The 17,241-nt window shown below is 42.1% G+C and overlaps 1 protein-coding gene and 1 long non-coding RNA gene across 5 annotated transcripts in view; one reads left to right on the top strand and one right to left on the bottom strand.

Annotated features, from left to right (window-relative positions):
• Positions 1-17,241, bottom strand: part of LOC101483689 (stromal membrane-associated protein 1) — a 145,483-nt gene that overhangs the window by 53,844 nt on the left and 74,398 nt on the right. The window lies entirely within an intron of this gene.
• On the top strand, positions 2,495-2,964 carry LOC112435717 (uncharacterized). The gene is made up of 2 exons (XR_003024749.2): positions 2,495-2,707; positions 2,797-2,964. It is a non-coding gene; the product is annotated as an uncharacterized LOC112435717 (long non-coding RNA).

Here is a 17,241-nt window from a genome sequence, read left to right as displayed (position 1 = left end):
CCATAGGCATTTCGGTAGCTGACTCTCAATTAGCATGCACTTGCCCATCTCGAAAAGAGTACGCCACCCCCTCTCGGCGGTACCGTTCTGATGGGGTGAGTACGGGGCTGATGTCTCATGCTTAATGCCATTTTTCCTTAACAGGGTTTGGAAATCTCTGCATGTGAACTCTGTCCCATTGTCTGATCTAATGCATTTTACGTTGCCATATGGTGCAACATCCGCTAGAAATTTCTCTGTTGCCTGCACTGTATCAGTTTTCGTCTTCAGGAAATATACAAACACTGAGTTTGAATAATCATCAGTGAATGACTGCACATATTTGTACCCATCAATAGATTCAGTGGCTATCGGACCTGCTAAATCTGTGTGTACCATTTGTAAAGGAGCCTTTGCTCTTGTATCAGGATCTCTGTTTCGGGTTTGTGCAAACTTTCCCTGGATACACACTTCACATTCCTTTTCAGGTCTATCGGTTCTCCCCTTAATCTGCATACCGTTAACCACACCTTGCAATCTTACTACATCTTCATAGTTGCAATGACCTAATATCTCATGCCATGCCTGTATGTCATGACAGGTGTTACACTTATCATTACCCTCAACTTCAGTCTGCAAATAGTACAACTTGCCATACACATGAATGTTAAAGTTAGTACCGTCTTTGTGGGTCAACGTGTCCTGCCCTTGTTTAAAGGTGACTGTTGCTCCTAATGCAGTGGCTGACTTTACAGAGAATATGTTCTGGGGGTATGATGGAATAAACAGCGCATCTTTCAGCGTTGCTTTGCGTCGCTGGCCTGTATTGTCAATCAGGAACACCTCTGCGTCCCCCCTCTGTTGGGCGACGCCTCTGCACTGGGTACCGTCTGCCAGTTCTACGCTGTGTGACTCCGGTCTGAACGCGTCGTCGAAGCTCTTGAACTTGGCGATGCTGTTAATGATGTGTGAGGTAGCCCCAGTGTCCACCAACAGGCCTTTCTCCTCAATGCTGTACGCTGACTGCTGGACTTTGTTGTTTACTCCCTTAATCCTGAAGGCATAATCCGACGTTTCTGGTTTGGGTCCGTTGCCGCTTTCATCTGCGACCTTCCGCGCGCCATCTTGTTTGTCTTTATGTCTACATGTGGTGTCACTGTGTGTGCTGTTTTTGCAATGACTGCACCACGTCCTCCGTCTGCACGCTTTTGCTCGGTGGCCTTTTAGTCCGCACTTGAAACACACAATGTCCTCATCGTTCTTGTTTCTGTATTGTGCGCTGGATCTCGTGTGCTCACGGCCGGTTCTTCCTCCTGTTTTCATTACGTTGTCGCTATACTCCGATGCACTCGACTTTTCAGTGTCTTCGAAACTTCGTAGCTTTGTTTTGAACTCAGCAAATGTCATATCGTCTTTATCGTGAGTAACGTGTATTGCAAATGGCTTAAAACTTTCAGGTAGACCTTTTAAAACCATAGCAATTAACAATCCATCACCTAAAGTCTCACCCGCATTGCGCAGTGCTGTAATGGCGGCCTCTGCTCTGATGACATAGTCTGTGACAGTCTCTTCCCTCTTTTTCTGAAGCGACGATAGCGTGGTGTACAGGTTGATGATTCGGGGCTTCCCCTTTCCCGCGTAGTAGTCCCTTAGTATTTCTAATGCTCTTCTCCCATTATCAGGGGCATCTCTCATAATCAGTGAGAGGCTTTTATCATCCAAGAATTGGATTAACTCGGCGTAAGCGTCGGCGTTCTTCTTACCGTCTGCTGCTACTTCAGCCGCGCCGTTCGGTTCCTTCAGAACGGTGTCTTTTAATCCCAACAAGTGCAAATATCCTAGCACCTTAGTTTCCCAAAGTTCATACCTGGTCTCATCTCCGTCAAACATGAGTCGAGGCAGCCTGCTTGCTCCGCGTTGATCCATGTTGCTCTTTAGTCGTTAGCCCGTTATCCGTTTTGGCTCCGGATCTTCATGAGAAAAAACTCTTCTTCGAGTCGGCCCTGGGCCCATAACCTGTTGAGTATTGCAGCACCGACAGCGATCAACTCGAAGGAAAATGACGACGGAGGCAAAAATGTCCTTAATATTTTGGGAACTTTATTCCTCATTAACACGCGGCAAAACTTTTCTCATGGGTGCCATTTTCGTTGTGGTATACTTTTTTTTTTCTTAGGGGCGTGATGACGCAGCATCCGTGCTCTTACAATGAAACAGTGCCTCCTTGTGGTGGCAACTAAAATACTGTCTCTGTTAAACCACAGTAACCATAATGCAGTTAAACACTGTACAACATGAGTACACACAATGAATATCTTAACAGAGTATGATTTCATCTATGGATCCTGAGGCAATTTTGACTGCTACGACACTACATGTGTCACGGACCCAGTTCCAGGGATTCGGGGTCCGTGAGCAGTGTGGACTACTATTGTAGTTATTATTATTATTATTATTATCATCATTATTGTGGTTGTTGTTATTATGGTTGTGTCTGCTGTCCTGTTTTTTCCGTGTTGGTGTACTGTCAGGTGTTTAGGGGTGTGTGCTTGTGTATGTGAGGGTGCGGTCGTGGCAGGCACTTTTAGGCCTGGTGGGTGTGGCCCTGCCAGCTGACCGGTCCCACCCAGGAATCCACACACACCTGGCGCCGATCAAGCCTCGTCAGAGGAGCTTCAAAACAGTGTGGCTGAGAGCTCCTCGACGCTGGATCGTTGAGTGACTTCCCGTCAGTCTTAAGTGTATTGTGCAAGGTTAGTGCAAGTCTACTGTTAGGTTTTGTACTCACGGCTGCCTTTGGTATGCGTGTTTCCTCAGGAGGAATTGTGGCGACCAGGAGGCAGCACACGGAGAGTACACAGGGAACGGAGACAGAGCACGGAGCACGGGATAAAGGAGAAGACACGGAACGGGAGTTGGGATCGCACGGGGGGATTTATTGTTGTTCGGATTGTCACCACTGTAAATAAACACTGTTGCACTGTAGAGTCCTGCATTTTGGGTCCTCCTTTCCCCACATCCCCACGGTCTGCCAGCGAGACCATGACAACATGAAGTGTTTGATGCTTTAATGACTTACTAGCCTGCATATATGCACGGGCTGATGTAATGTACATTCCTGCTGGCAGGATCAGTTGCTAAATGTTGTGTTTCACAAAGTGAAGCAGTGAATCAGCAAAAGAAAGGAATTAATCCCAACTTAAGAGAATAAGGTTTGTGGTGCAGCTCAATATGTATTATATTGAGATATGTTTTAGGAATGTATCTTACAATCACTGAACTTAATTGGAGAGAAACTGTCCTGGTCCAGGTGAGTGCGGGGTTTTTCCACTCTGCTGGGCTCCACCTTCAGGCAGAGACTCCAATCAGCTTTCACACCTGATTCCAATCAAGTCACCAGCATATAAGACCAGCGCTCACAACAGACCTCTGCCAGATCTACTGCTAACTCACGTTAGTGCTACGCCGCCAAGCCCTTGTGAGAGCCTCTTAACAATTGCATTTCTCCTCACCGTGTTTTCTTTGTCATAGGACCCACCTGGCCGTCACGCTTCACAAGCTGAACTACACTCATCTCCGCCTGGACACTGGTTCTGTCATCTGGTTGCTTCCTTATCATCATAAGACTCCACCTGCCTGCCTCCCTGCCAGGTCCCTTGCTCCAAGTATATTCTGGACCCTCTCTGGACACTCCTCACCCGGACCCCCTTGGACACCCCCTCCTCACATGACACTTTCACCTGCAACGCGTAAGCCCAAAACACCACAGTCTAATCCTTTGGCTACGATTCACTAGACCGCTACTGACTGCCTGTCTCTTCTCATTATAGTGACTGTGTACCTCCACCCAAGCCGCTGCCCCTTTTTCCATTCCCAGGATCCGTCTATGAAATCTTGCACCTAGTCATAGCACTCAGAGTTTCATGTTCATAGTTTGGCCTCACAGTTCTCAGTTCATAGCTTCCACAGTTCATAGCATTCATAGTTTCCTGCTTTGTAATTTAACTAGGTACTGTAAATAAAGCACTGTGTTCACGCCCGTTTTGCCTCCCCTCTGTGTCTGCATTTGAGTCCACACCCACAGCCTGGCCCTCTCGGCCGTAACAGAAACAACTGTCAGAACGCATTTTCCTACAGAATTACTTGGTATCTGTGGCAGCAGAGTCAGTTTTTGTTAGCTGTTGGGTTTTGGTTTAGACAGATGTTAAATATTCAGAAACTAGAGGATGTTACCTTTCAAATAATGTCCTAAAAATTTCCTTTAAAAGCCTTCAATTCATCCTAAATGCTCTAGAGTGTACTGACAGATACTAGAAAGAAATTACATATTTCCCCGATATTGGCTTCTCTTCATTGGCTCCCTGTGAAATCCAGAATCAAATTTAAAATCATTCTCCTCATAAGGTCTTAAATAATTAGCCCCCATCTTATCTTACATACTATTGTACTGTATCACCCCAATAGAGCACTTTGCTCTCAGTCTGCTGGCTGACTTGTACGGGTACTTAAAAGTAGAATGACAGGCAGCGTAAGTAAGTATTCTAGTGTCATGCGAGGCCATCTTTCCGACTTCTAAAGCCTGGCCAAAGTTGGTGTTGGGTCTGTGTTTCCACAAGCCCCGCTAATTCTAGAGACTTATTCATCATGAAGAAAACAAGACAGTCGATCGATCACTTGCACAAGGGAGGCCTGTGTCCACCACGAAAATGACCTCGACGACGACCTCCCTTGCTGCCCTTTTTATTGAGACACAGTTCACACAAACCACTTCAGAACAAAGCCACGCCCACATGGTTCTAAGACAAGGCATTGTATGTATATGTGTGAACTTCTGTATTTAAGTGTGTGTGTGTGTGTGTGTGTGTGTGTGTGTGTGTGTGTGTGTGTGTGTGTGTGTGTGTGTGTCAGACCTCCTGCTGACCAAAGGGTCGTAAACGCAGGAAGCTTACATCAAAAGAAGCAGATCTTCCAGATAGGATGTATCTGCAATAAAACATTACAGCCCCCCCATCCAGAACCTCGAGAATTTGGGGGGGAAGGACAGTGGAATTTCTTTCATCAGAGTTGGCAAGCATAAAAATGACAACATTTAACAATTCACTCTAACAGTTGGGTCATTGTAAACAGGACAAAGATCCCAGGCATGATTGGGGTGATACAGTACAATGGTATGTTGGTCATCCAAGTAAAGAAATTCCAATATGGAGACTGAGGGAGTGACTTGAATGAGAGACAAAAATGTTTCTCCCACTAAAGAATCAACATTCTGGAATACAAAGAAAGATTCTTGGCACCAAGGCTCAGGAAATACAGGTTATACACTATCTGAAAGGCTCTTGGTCCAATCCCCTGGCTGCTCCAGTGTGTATGCCAAAGTGCCCTTGGGCAACATACTGAACCCCAAGTTGCTCTCTGATGCGCACGAATGTTAGATAGACAGCAATTGGACGTAGAAGAAAGGCTGGTATCAATAGGCGTCAATGGGTGAATGAGGGATGCTGTATAAAGCACTTTGAGTAGTCAAGTAGAATAGAAAAGCACTGTGTAAGAACCAGGCCAGTTACGATTATCTCCCACAGCAGCAATTCTACAACAAAAGAAAAAAAAGAATCAAGGCGTTGGAAAGTCTAAGCCAGGGGTCTCAAACTCCAGTCCTCGAGGCCCGGTATCCTGAAACCTTTCCATGTGTCCCTGTTGCAACACCTGAATAAAATTAGTAGGTCCTTAGCAAGAGTATAGAACTTGACTGCATGCTAAAGTGGCAACCCCTAACCCTACTCAAGTAAATCTAAGTAAATGTAAGTGTTTGGAAAAATGTACTTCTTAAAGTACTTGTATTACACCATGTTCATTCACTCATGAGCTGCTGTGACATGAATCAAATGGCTGAACTGCCACCTCAGCATGCAGTCAAGTTCTATCTAAGCTATATAATTATAGGCTGTTATTAGATTTTCATGCTTGTTTCTGCATTCTGGCTTAGTTTTTGTTAAATCAATACCAACAGTGTAACATGTTATATGTTGTTCATTTCAGGTTTTATTCGCTTTATTTTAAGAGCTTGTAAAAAACTAGATATTTGTTATGTCCTGACATATAAAACCCCAGAACAGAGAAGACGAATTTTAACACAAGTTCTATTGGCCGTGATGGTGGCCATGTCCACAAGATGCACAGCATCATTTTTGGCATAATGTTTCTCGCATCATCATTCCTTAAGCTCTTTCATGGCCTCTATTCAATCAGCCTGTCATATTTTAGAAGTTTATCAGGGATATACTACCTTGGTGATATTGGTTACTGATATGTAATCATGCTAATTTAGCTTTAAACCTGATAAGTTGAGCAGAATTGGAAAGTAGTGCAGGTAGGAGAAGAAGACAAGGAAAGCGGCTAATGAAAGAACGACAGCAAGGAAGAGAAAGATGGGGATTAATGTTCAGGGAAGACACAAGAGTGAAGGGGTGTGGAGACAGACAGTGGAACATCGGAGAAAAAGAAGTGGTGAGAGAGAGAGAGTCTAAAAGGGTAATGCATGGGCCAAGAGAGATCTACAACACTGGTAACAAACCCAATTGGCCCCCCAACAAAAGATCGATGGAGCACATTCGATTCTATGTTGTTCCAATCCAAGGCAATGAAAACAATTACCGTGTCCATGCCTAATCAGGAATGCATTGGCTGTAAATTGATGTGTGTTGGGACTGCAGCAAAGTGTGAACAGCAGCGCATGAACTGCAGAAGGAAGGAGCATCTCTGTACAGCAGCCAGAGGTTGGACTGTGCAATGCATTCATATTGGGAAACAGTAAAGGACCATTCTAGGGAATTTTTAAGGAAAAGCAATAATGAAACTAAGGTTGAGGAATACATATTAGTAAGATTCACTTAAGTTAGTGGCCAATAACTGCATGATAAATTTCTGTACAGTTAGAAATGTTGAAAATTTCTATTAAAAAATCCTCCCAGTTTATCTTATGAGATAAATCTTAAATCAATATAAAAGAATAAAAAGGGGATTGGGGAGGTGGGAGGCAGCAAATGGTGACAGAGTAAACAGAGAAAACACTGTAAATAATGGATTGAAAAAAGAAAAAACAATTCAAACCAAAAACCAAAATCTACGGTGGCCCTGAGAGGTCAAGGGCACTGCAACTTAAGAAAACACCTGCAAAAGCTAACAAAACAGAAATAAAGCACAACAGGAGTGTTTCTGGGGAAACGTTAATGTGACAGAAACTACAACATGAGAAGGATTCACTGAAATGATCCATTGGTGTTGTGACAGAAAAAGATGCAGGTAATGTATGTTTTAATTGCACGAGTCACACAGTACTGTAGCTACATGTTTGCTATTAGCCGTTTATTGCTAGCTTGTCACTTTCGCAGCTGTTTTGGACCCAAAACATTCAGTCTATTGTGTTTTTGGTGCAGATTTTTATAATTTCCAATACTTTTTATTCACCTTCTGTTGTGTTTCGTGTGCTTTTGCAGAGCTTTTCTTTCTTCTCATGTGGCATTTTCTTAAATTGCAGTTTGACCTCTCAAGGCCACCATTAATTAAATTCTCATCACTTTTGCAAATTTGTTAATTGGTTTATTTATTTATTTATTTATTTATTTATTTATTCATTCAAAGAACTTAATATAAAGAAGACCCTTATGTCAAATTTTGCTCTGCAACAGCAAATGGTGAGGCAACTGGGATTCAGCATTTTTTTAACAAAGTGTACCATACTTAATTAAAAGCTTATTCAATTTAGTTTGAAAATGCAACTGGAAGGTTCTCAGGATTTTTCTTGTGTTGATAAAATGCTTGTTTTGTGTGCTTTTAGGATTGCTAACGATGAACCCTCTAGTTGTCAAAGAGTATTATTTTTCCGTATTAACCGCACTATGTATATTAAAGCAATGTGGGAAAAAGAAGGTAATTTGTCAATTATAGAGGAGTGTTGGGGCCACGCATGCAAGATACAGTGGGCTACCACTGAGTCTAATGTTTGGCGTGAATTTTGCTGAAGAAAGCATCAGGAAATTTTTCATCACACCTGCTCAACAAACATATCGGGGAACTGGTGACAAATGTTGGAGATGTGGGGGAGATGGTTTCTATATCTTTTGGGATTGCAAAGTTATTCGCCAGTATTGGTCTCTAATCCATGAACATCTACAAAATGTTTTTTCATTTGTTTTTCCTTTAACCTTTGAGACCATATTTTTGTGTAATGTACCAGTGGATAAACTGAATTCCAATGATAGAAGACTCTTGTATATCCTACTGGCTGCAAGTAAGAAGCCCCTTACGAGGAGAGGGCTTAAGCCTGAACCACCAACGATGGAAGATTGGATACATTCTGTACAAGAGATCTATACGATGGAACAATTGTCATTTTCTCTTAAACTTCAGAGGAATACCTTTTGCAGAATATGGTCTAAATGGACATGTTAAGCCTGTGAGGTGTGATTTTTTTATGAACCATGCTTTTTTTTTTTTACGTTAAAGCCCTGAGTATTATGTGAACTTACCTGCCTTGCTACCTCCTAACGCAAGTCTTTTTATTCTTTTCTCTCATCTTTTTTCTCTTTTTTCTCTTTTTTCTTTTCAATTATAATCTAAAAAATGTGAAAGCAAAGAGTGTAAAAAGCCATACCACTGTTATGTTCAATTGCTTTCTCAATAAAAGAGATAATGATAAAATACAAATATAAAAAAAACCCGCTCACACCTCACAGACGGCAGCTTACAGTCCTGCGTAAAGATGAAAGTGACTTCGTACAGCCCCGGTCTGCAGAAGCTGTGTGCAGAGGTTAGGAGCAGGAGTCCCATTGTAAACATACCACGGCAGACCCGACAACGTTTGCATGAACATGCTTTACAGCTTCTCTTTATTAACCACTTTTCACACACGGTTGCTGTACACATGCAGCTGGCTTTAGCTTTCCAGCACACAGCCCGACACATAACACAACAGCAGAGAGAGCGCAGACTTTAAGGCGGCGAAGCCTGATTGCAGATGACGCTCAGGTGCGACCACCTCTCCTGCAGCGGCACTGCAGGCCACGCCCCGCCATACACATTAACCAGGTAAAATAAATATTTATGCAGATATTTTGCAAATATTTATTATTCACTTTTTTCCGATTATTTTTAAAATTCAGGTCAAGGCTCTACATGCTCCGAAAGCCCAAAGGCGATATATGGATCAGTTTTTGTTTGCGACATGGATAATTTAAGTTCAGCTTTTTAATTCATTTAAGAGAGACCTTCAACTGGATGTTTTTATTTTTTGTTATAATTTTTTAAGAGTTCAAAATGTGTTCATTAAATAAATAAAATTGCATTTACTTTGTAGCCTTTCATGGATTTCATAAGCAACACACTATAGTTGTTTATACAAAGCATAAAGGTAAAAAACAATGTGTGTAGTGTTATCTTCATTTTAGATGTCAAAAAGGATTTGCGGCTCCCAGTGTTTTCTTTTCCGTGCAAACCGGGTCCAAATGGCTCTTTGGGTCTTAAAGGTTGCTGACCCCGGGCTTAACAGCATCAGTATGTTGTAGATTCAGTCAAGATCTAATATGATCTAAAATATTTGTCATCAAAGCTGTATATTATCAAATTTACGCAGAAAAACAGATCGAACTTTAGTCTTAAATTCTCTTAAGTCCATCACGGGCCTTTGCAAGAAGACAGCAACAAGTGAGCGTGTTACTGTATGCCTGTCCATTTGATTTCAGAGCATGCAGAGTGTGACAAAATTGAGACTACATAGCCTTTCAATGCTACATCCCACACAGCAGCTGTGAAACAGAGAAGAAATAAATAAGGAAATCCTAAATATCACTGTGGGTGAAAAGCTTAAATTTTCTTCTGTATATTCGGAAGGATTTGGAAAGACATGCTGCCAAAATTTGTGGCCTAACGCTTGACAGTCACGCAGAGCATTCCTGCCCACAATCTGGTTATGGAGAAACGAGTATCCCTTGTAATTAGTTATCTGAGGTGACACAAAGTGATGCAGCTGACAGACGGCCAGCGACAGACTGTGACTGGCTGTCAGGGTCAGCTGCGTTTGAAGAGAGAATGTGGAATTGGAAGGGAGACGCCAATCGATAACCAGCCCCCCAAACAGGTGAATAGAGTCTTTACTTGATGGCGATGGCAGTTTGAATGAAATGCACCAAGCAAACTAAACTCTCTTATGGCTGCTGTCAAATCAGATCACCTGTCAAATACACACCAGTCAAAGCCACCATCTGACGGCTGTCACACGGAACGTCTGCGCTGGGGCGCAGCCTGCTGTAAGTTCCTCCCTGATGTACTCAACAGACAAGCCAAGTGACAGTGAAGCACTGCCTGCTCAGTCTAATCTACCTCCCTTTAACAAGAAGTTGCTGAGTAAAAACAGACACAACATGTCAGCGCAAGGTCCAGTTTAGCGGCTTTGTTGCAACTTTCGATCAAGCTGAGCGATGTTAAACAGCCAAAATGAAGCCACACAACAAAAGAGTGCTGTTATTCTCCTGGAAGAGGTCCTTTGTCCTGTGAGCATTGTGTACTGTAGCGCTGTCCTGTTGAAAAACCCAGTTGTTGCCACACAGACGAGGACCCTCAGTCATAATGGACACTCTCTGCAACATCTGGACATAGCCTGCAGCTGTTTAACGACGCTCCATTGTTCCACCGAAGGAAAAAGCACCCCAAATCATTATGGCGCCCCCTCCACTGTGGCGCGTAGAGAACATCTCAGGTGGGATCTGCTTGTCATGCCAGTAACGTTGGGAACCATCAGGACCATTAAGGTTAAGTTTTTTCTCATCAGAGAAGAAAACTTTCTTCCACCTTTCAATGCCCCATGTTTGGTGCTTAAAGTCCAAACGGTCAGTTCTGTGGCGTTCAAGGAGACGAGGCCTTTGAAGACGTTTTTGTTTTTGAAGCCCTTGAGTGTCAGATGCCGTCTGATGGTTGTGGGGCTGCAGTTGGCACCAGTAACGGCCTCAATTTGGGTCGAGGATCGTCCAGTGTCTTGATGGACAGCCAATTGGTGAAATTCTTTTGGGTCTTCCACTTGACTTTTTGTTCCATAACCCTCAGAATCATTTAAAATATTCCAAATGACTGTCTTACTGCGTCCCACCTCAGCAGTGATGTCGCGCTGTGAGAGACCCTGCTTATGGAGTTCAACAACCTGACCACGTTCAAAAAAGGAATTTTTTTTTGCCTTTGCCATCAGATTGTCATGACAGTGTGACCACCTGACAGATAATGACAATGAATCCACATTTTTGCACAGATTTGACCTTTCAAAGGCATCAGGTACTGTTTCAATTTAAGCGTTGTTTTCAATAAATTGCACGCTCAAAAAATGTTTTGTCTCACTCCCATTTCTTCTTGTTGCATGTTGAAGGTCTACTTGGAACATTGTTAAGATCCAACCATGCAAAATATGATATTTTTGCCATTTTTTAAATGGTCTTAAACTTTTATCGGGACTGTATGAAGTATCCAAACAACCAGAATTTCTTGTAATTTTTTCAAGTGGTTTTGAACAATTATTAAAAGACCAAAAACGTTTTTTTCAAATTTTCAGTCCAGTCCATTTGAGAGGAATTATTATTATTATTATTAATTTATTTACTGTGAGCCACTCAACACTGACCCAGTGAAGTGTTGCGTCTACACATAACAGAAAACGTAGCCGAGAACCCACTTTGAACTGTATCTTTAGGCACTGTGTTACTAGCAGCTGTTGCCAAAAACACATAATTTTTTCCCATTTCTTCAGTTAAAGCTACAAAAAAGGCTGAGGTATGCCAAATTACACAAGAACTAGACTGAAGCTCAGTGGTAACAGGTTATGAATGAATCCAAAATGTAAAAATTTTCACACAAACCTTTAAATATGTATGAAGGTGGTCAGGAGAGAGGTACAACAGTAAGAGTCTACACACCCGTCTGTGAAAGCATGCTGGAGGCTCTGTCGTGGTTTGGGGAGACAGTCAGTGGTGTGGGAACCTGCTCAAAACTCATGTAATTATGAACGCAGAACAGTGCCACCAGATTTTGAGCTACCGTGCAATACGATTTGGAAAGCATCTGATTGTCAAAAGCTTGATTTTTCCAGCAGTTATGTCTACAACACACTGCTAATGCTCCTCAGAGCCTGACGTCAACATTATTGAAGCAGTGTTGATTCATTTTGACGACAACAGAACAAAAGGCAGAAACATCCAAAGAAGAGAATCATTCCAGAACCATATCTAACAAAATATAAAGAAATGAAGTTCGGCTCACTACTTCACTGTAACATATATCTTATTTAATATAATATAGTGCATATGTATATAATTTCAAATATAAAATATAGATATATTATACTTTATAATATTTTTATAATATATATATTATATAAACACCAATGACAGCAAGTGCAAAAGGAGACAAAATGTATAAGGCAAAGACCTGGACATGATCTGGGAACGAGCTGCCTGAGACTGTGTATGAATATTCATTCACTCGTTGCCTGAAACTGGAGTTAAAATTCTCCAGGTACATGCCGCGTTCAAATTACATCAAAGTGTGAAATAATGCTGTTATAGAAAGTGCTTGATGAGGCGATAAGCAGGAGTTGGAAAGCATACCTGGCATTTCCGCTTCTACGCTGAGCTTATATTAAGTGGACAGCACAGGCTGACATCTCAAAGGGAAAACAGCAGATTGTACATGCACACAGAGGCATGACCTTTAGTATTTATGGATGTCTACCATCTTCAGCACAACAGGTCAAACAATGTGCAAGACAGAAAAAAGGGCGCTGCTGTCGGGGCCGCTGAATAACAATGCAATAATGTGCGAATAATGTGGTGTTCGCAATTATATTAAAAGGGCACACGATATAGTTTAGTTTAGTTTGAAATTAAAATGCTATGGAGATTATTATCCCACTGAACAATGCCTTAAACAGAAAGTTAAATCAAGTTTCATCAGAACTACTACATATTTTGGAACAGATTAAATGAATATTGGGAAATAAGTGCAGACAATTAAATATGCAAAACACACCCTTTGCCTACACTGGTTTAACTGCTCGAGGAGCACGGCTCAAAACTCTACTACTCATGTGGAGGGTGTTTGGCTCCAAGCAGCATTTTAAACCTACTGAACCCATCTGTGTAAGAGCACAAACACAGCTGTAAATGTTTACTAGTGTGCATGTAAGTGAGCATATGTTTGCTGTCAGTGGCTTTTTGGGAGCAAATCTTTTCTTCCTTTAATTTATTTATTTTACTTTAAAAAAAATGAGTGGACTCATTCTTGTGTAGCACTCGTCTACTCTACTTGAGCCCCCATTCATACAAGCACTTTCTTTTCCTACATCAAAGTGTTTTCTATCAAATATTCATACTCAGATGAACACATCCGAGAGTAACTTGGGGCTAATATCTTGCCCGAGGACACTTTAACATGACAGGAGCAGCCAGAGATCAAACCGACGACCTTCAGGTTGGTAGATGACCTGCTACTCTCATGAGCAACAGCCACTACTTGAAACAGTGCGTCCCCATGTCTGCCCATGGATCGTGGTCCTAAATATCTAACACAGATTATTCTTTACATACAGTGCAACGAAAAAGTATTTGCCTGATTTCTTTTGCATATTTGTCACACTACACGTCATCTTTCTCGACTTATCATGTTCAAAACTAGGCCTCTGACCTTGACCTTGAGGTCAAAGTAAATGATATTAAAAGATGTCTGAGATTTTTAAAAGATGCACATGTGGTATCAATTTGAAACCCCTAGGTGACATCTTTCTCAAATTTTCATATTCACAAAGTGAACCAACATTTCAGGCTGAAGGGTAAAAAAACTAATTCAGTTGCTGTAACTTCCGAATAAACTCATCGTATATAAACATGAATTTGAGACTCCACACAGGCCGATGACCCGCTGAGAGTGCATTCAGCCACTTTACAGCAGACAGTCTACTGTCCTCTTTCACACGTAGGAGAAGCAGATGAAACAAATGTCTTATCCTAAGAGAAGAGGCAGATTGAGGTGATGGAGCAAACAAAGAACAAAACAGCACTAAAGAGAGCGAGAGGAAAAGCAAATAGTGTGGAAGGAGACGAGTGGGACGAGATGAAGGCGGGAAATCGGTTGGTGGGGAAAGCGGGAGTGGAAGCGAGCAAGTGAAGGAGAAATAAAGAAGACAAATCCAAGGGATGAGAAACAGAGGACGAATAACAGAACGAGGAAGAATAAACACGAGGAGGCGTACGACACGGCAGTATGCAGCGTAGCCGGCAAGAAGCAGTGAAAGCAAAGATGCAACTACACAGGATGCAGGCCCTGAATTTTGAAAGAATTTTATTTACAAATATAACCCAATCATTATGCTATAGTGTTTGGTATGAAGTCACCAGCAGCAAGGTCAAGAACGACTTTCTATGTGCAAATGAACGATTCAAGGGGACAAAAAAGAAAAAGAAAACCCAAGATGGCAGAGTAGTGCGTATTGTACTGCATCATAATTAGGGCTGCCACGATTACGTCGACTATCAAAATCGTCGACGACTGATTTAATAGTCGACGCGTCGTTTGAAGCTTTGTAAGATCACAAAAGACGCAGGAATAAGTAGCAGGATTTAAGAGTGTAATAACGGACTGAAACAGAAGATGGCAGCACTGCATGTACAAGGATGCCAGTGCCAGTGTGAGATGCTCGAGAATATACTTCGTTATATTTTAGATAGCAAGGAGTTTATTAAACTTCACCGAAACAATCTGCAAATTTCATTAAAATTTAATAAACTATCATCTTGTCTTTATTTTTAGTTAGCACAGACCTTAAACACTTAAAGCTGTAAGCTAATGATAGTTATATAAGAGCAGATGCTGCTGGTGCAATAAGCTGTACGTTTTACGTCCAATGGATGATGATCTGATTAGTCGACTAATCGCAAAAATAATCGGTGACTAGTCGACTATCAAAACAATCGTTTGTGGCAGCCCTAATCATAATGTTGAAAAGTACTAATTTGAATAGTGGCTTTTATTGTATTAGTGATGGAAACTGCCATGTCACCATCAGGAGCAGCAGAGAACATTAGTAGCTGTAGTTATGCTGCTGAGAGTGGATTGTCTTCTTGTGGCTGACAGCTGCCTTATTAACGCTATGAAAGAGAATAATAAAGCTGCCATGATGGGATGAACAAGTGACGCCCAAGACAGACAGCTGCATTAAAGAGAGGAGGAAAAAAGGGGGGGGAAAGGAGAGCCAGAGATGACAGAGGAGGGAAAGAAAGGGAGGACAGAGAGGTCAATTGGGTTAGAGCGGAGCAGGAAAAAACAGGGAGGCGTGCAGGCAGAGTGGAGCAAGGGCCAATTAGTAGGAGAAAGGTGAGTACTGGATGTGAAGGGTGGGGAAGGATGAAGAGGATGAGAAGTTGGAGGGGGGAAAAGATATAAAGGGAAGATAAATGATAGGAAGAGAGGATGACAAAGGAAGGATGGGGATGGAGGAGAAAGATGACATGAAGACTGATGACGAGTAAAGTAATGGAAGAAACAAAAGATGGACAGTTGGGGGAGGAAGAGGAAGAGGAGATGTAGTGAGGTGGAGGAGGAGGGCCAGATGTGTGCGTGAATTATGTCCTTAGAAGTGGAGTGAGGAGAAGTGTGTTGAAAATGCATTATCAACACAGACGGAGGCATCCATATCATAAAGTCAGCAGTCTGCTATCTCTACCCGGAGACACATAACAAAGTCCGTGTGTGTGTGTGTGTGTGTGTGTGTGTGAGTGAGTGAGTGAGTGAGAGTGTGTCTGAGTGGCACCGCAGTAAGTCAGTGGCTGTGAAGTGTGCTCGGCTGCTGCAGTTCCGCACCATTCAACACGATCTGTCACTCAGCTGGTGGCACGAAGGCGCACACTCACACTCTCTCTCTCTCTCACACACACACACACACACACACACACACACACACACACACACACACACACACACACACAAAAAGGTTTTGTCACACAGTGAAGATCTTAAGCTGCCACACACGCACCTCTTCCACCCAGTTACATTTATCTGACAGTCATGGAGATACCATTGCATTTAACACACTCACGTGATTAAACACACAAACACACACTCTTATAGATAAAGGCAAAAACAAACAAATTCAAGTAATGCATACTGATGTGCAAGCACGCAAAACTCACACAAACCAAGCCCAGGGCGCACACACACTCAAAATATATGCATCCACAGAGACACAAACAAAACAACACACACTGGAGCGCTTGAGGAAGGTCACGGTGTGGTCTGACGGTTGATGCATGACGGCGCTGTTCAGGGAAAGAATACCTAATCAAATCACAACCCTGGCAACAAACACACACACACACACACACACACACAGAAAGTCCAATTTAAACAAGGTATCTTCAGGTATTTGGAGAAGTGAATCTGATTTGTCACTAAACAGGAGAGCTTCCAGAGCATCGAGAATCTTGTTAGGCTGTGGTTTTGAGAAAGTGACAGCCAGCATCAAGTTAGATTCTGTTAGATTTAGGGAACACACACACACACACACACACACACACACACACACACTCAACAGCTGGGCACACAGCTGCTTTATAGGTCATCTGTTGGGACTGAAACAGCTGATATTAATGTGCACCAAGTGGCAGGACTGCTTTCTAATTACAGGCAGATTTCAGCTGGTGTCACTACTTTCCATGACTTTTTGCACCTCCCTTTCTTCATGTGTTCAATACTTCATTTCTCATTATTAATTAATTTATGGACATCTATGCTTTGATTTTTTTTGCATGTGTGGATTGGATGGGTTGATATTGACATATGGTGAGAATTTCATGTCAGCGGCATCTTTAGAATTATATTTACTTTGGTGACACGTTCAACACATATTTTACCGTACTGTGTTTTTCGAACGCTGTCGTTGGTGACTTCATCAATAAGCACACAAACACAATTCTTGTCTGTTTAATGAAGCAGGTTGACAAATTAAAGCTAAAAACTAAGTAAAAAAAAAACACTGTCTGCATTTGCTACTATTATGTTAGAGGATACATTTCTTTGTGATAAAACTGACGTTTTAAACAGCCTTTGTCTCCGACTGTCAGATTTGTGAATTCATTATAAACGGCACTGTTATTGTGTGCATCTGCATGAATGACGCGGTTGAAATACTGATGAAGTTTATTTGTGTGAATGTCGTATAAACCCAGAGTCTCTATG

Source organism: Maylandia zebra, linkage group LG13 (assembly GCF_041146795.1).
Source record: "Maylandia zebra isolate NMK-2024a linkage group LG13, Mzebra_GT3a, whole genome shotgun sequence".
NCBI classification, from domain to species: Eukaryota; Metazoa; Chordata; class Actinopteri; order Cichliformes; family Cichlidae; genus Maylandia; species Maylandia zebra.
The sequence above is the reverse complement of the archived record's forward strand: the minus strand, read 5'-3'. Positions and strand labels throughout refer to the sequence as shown.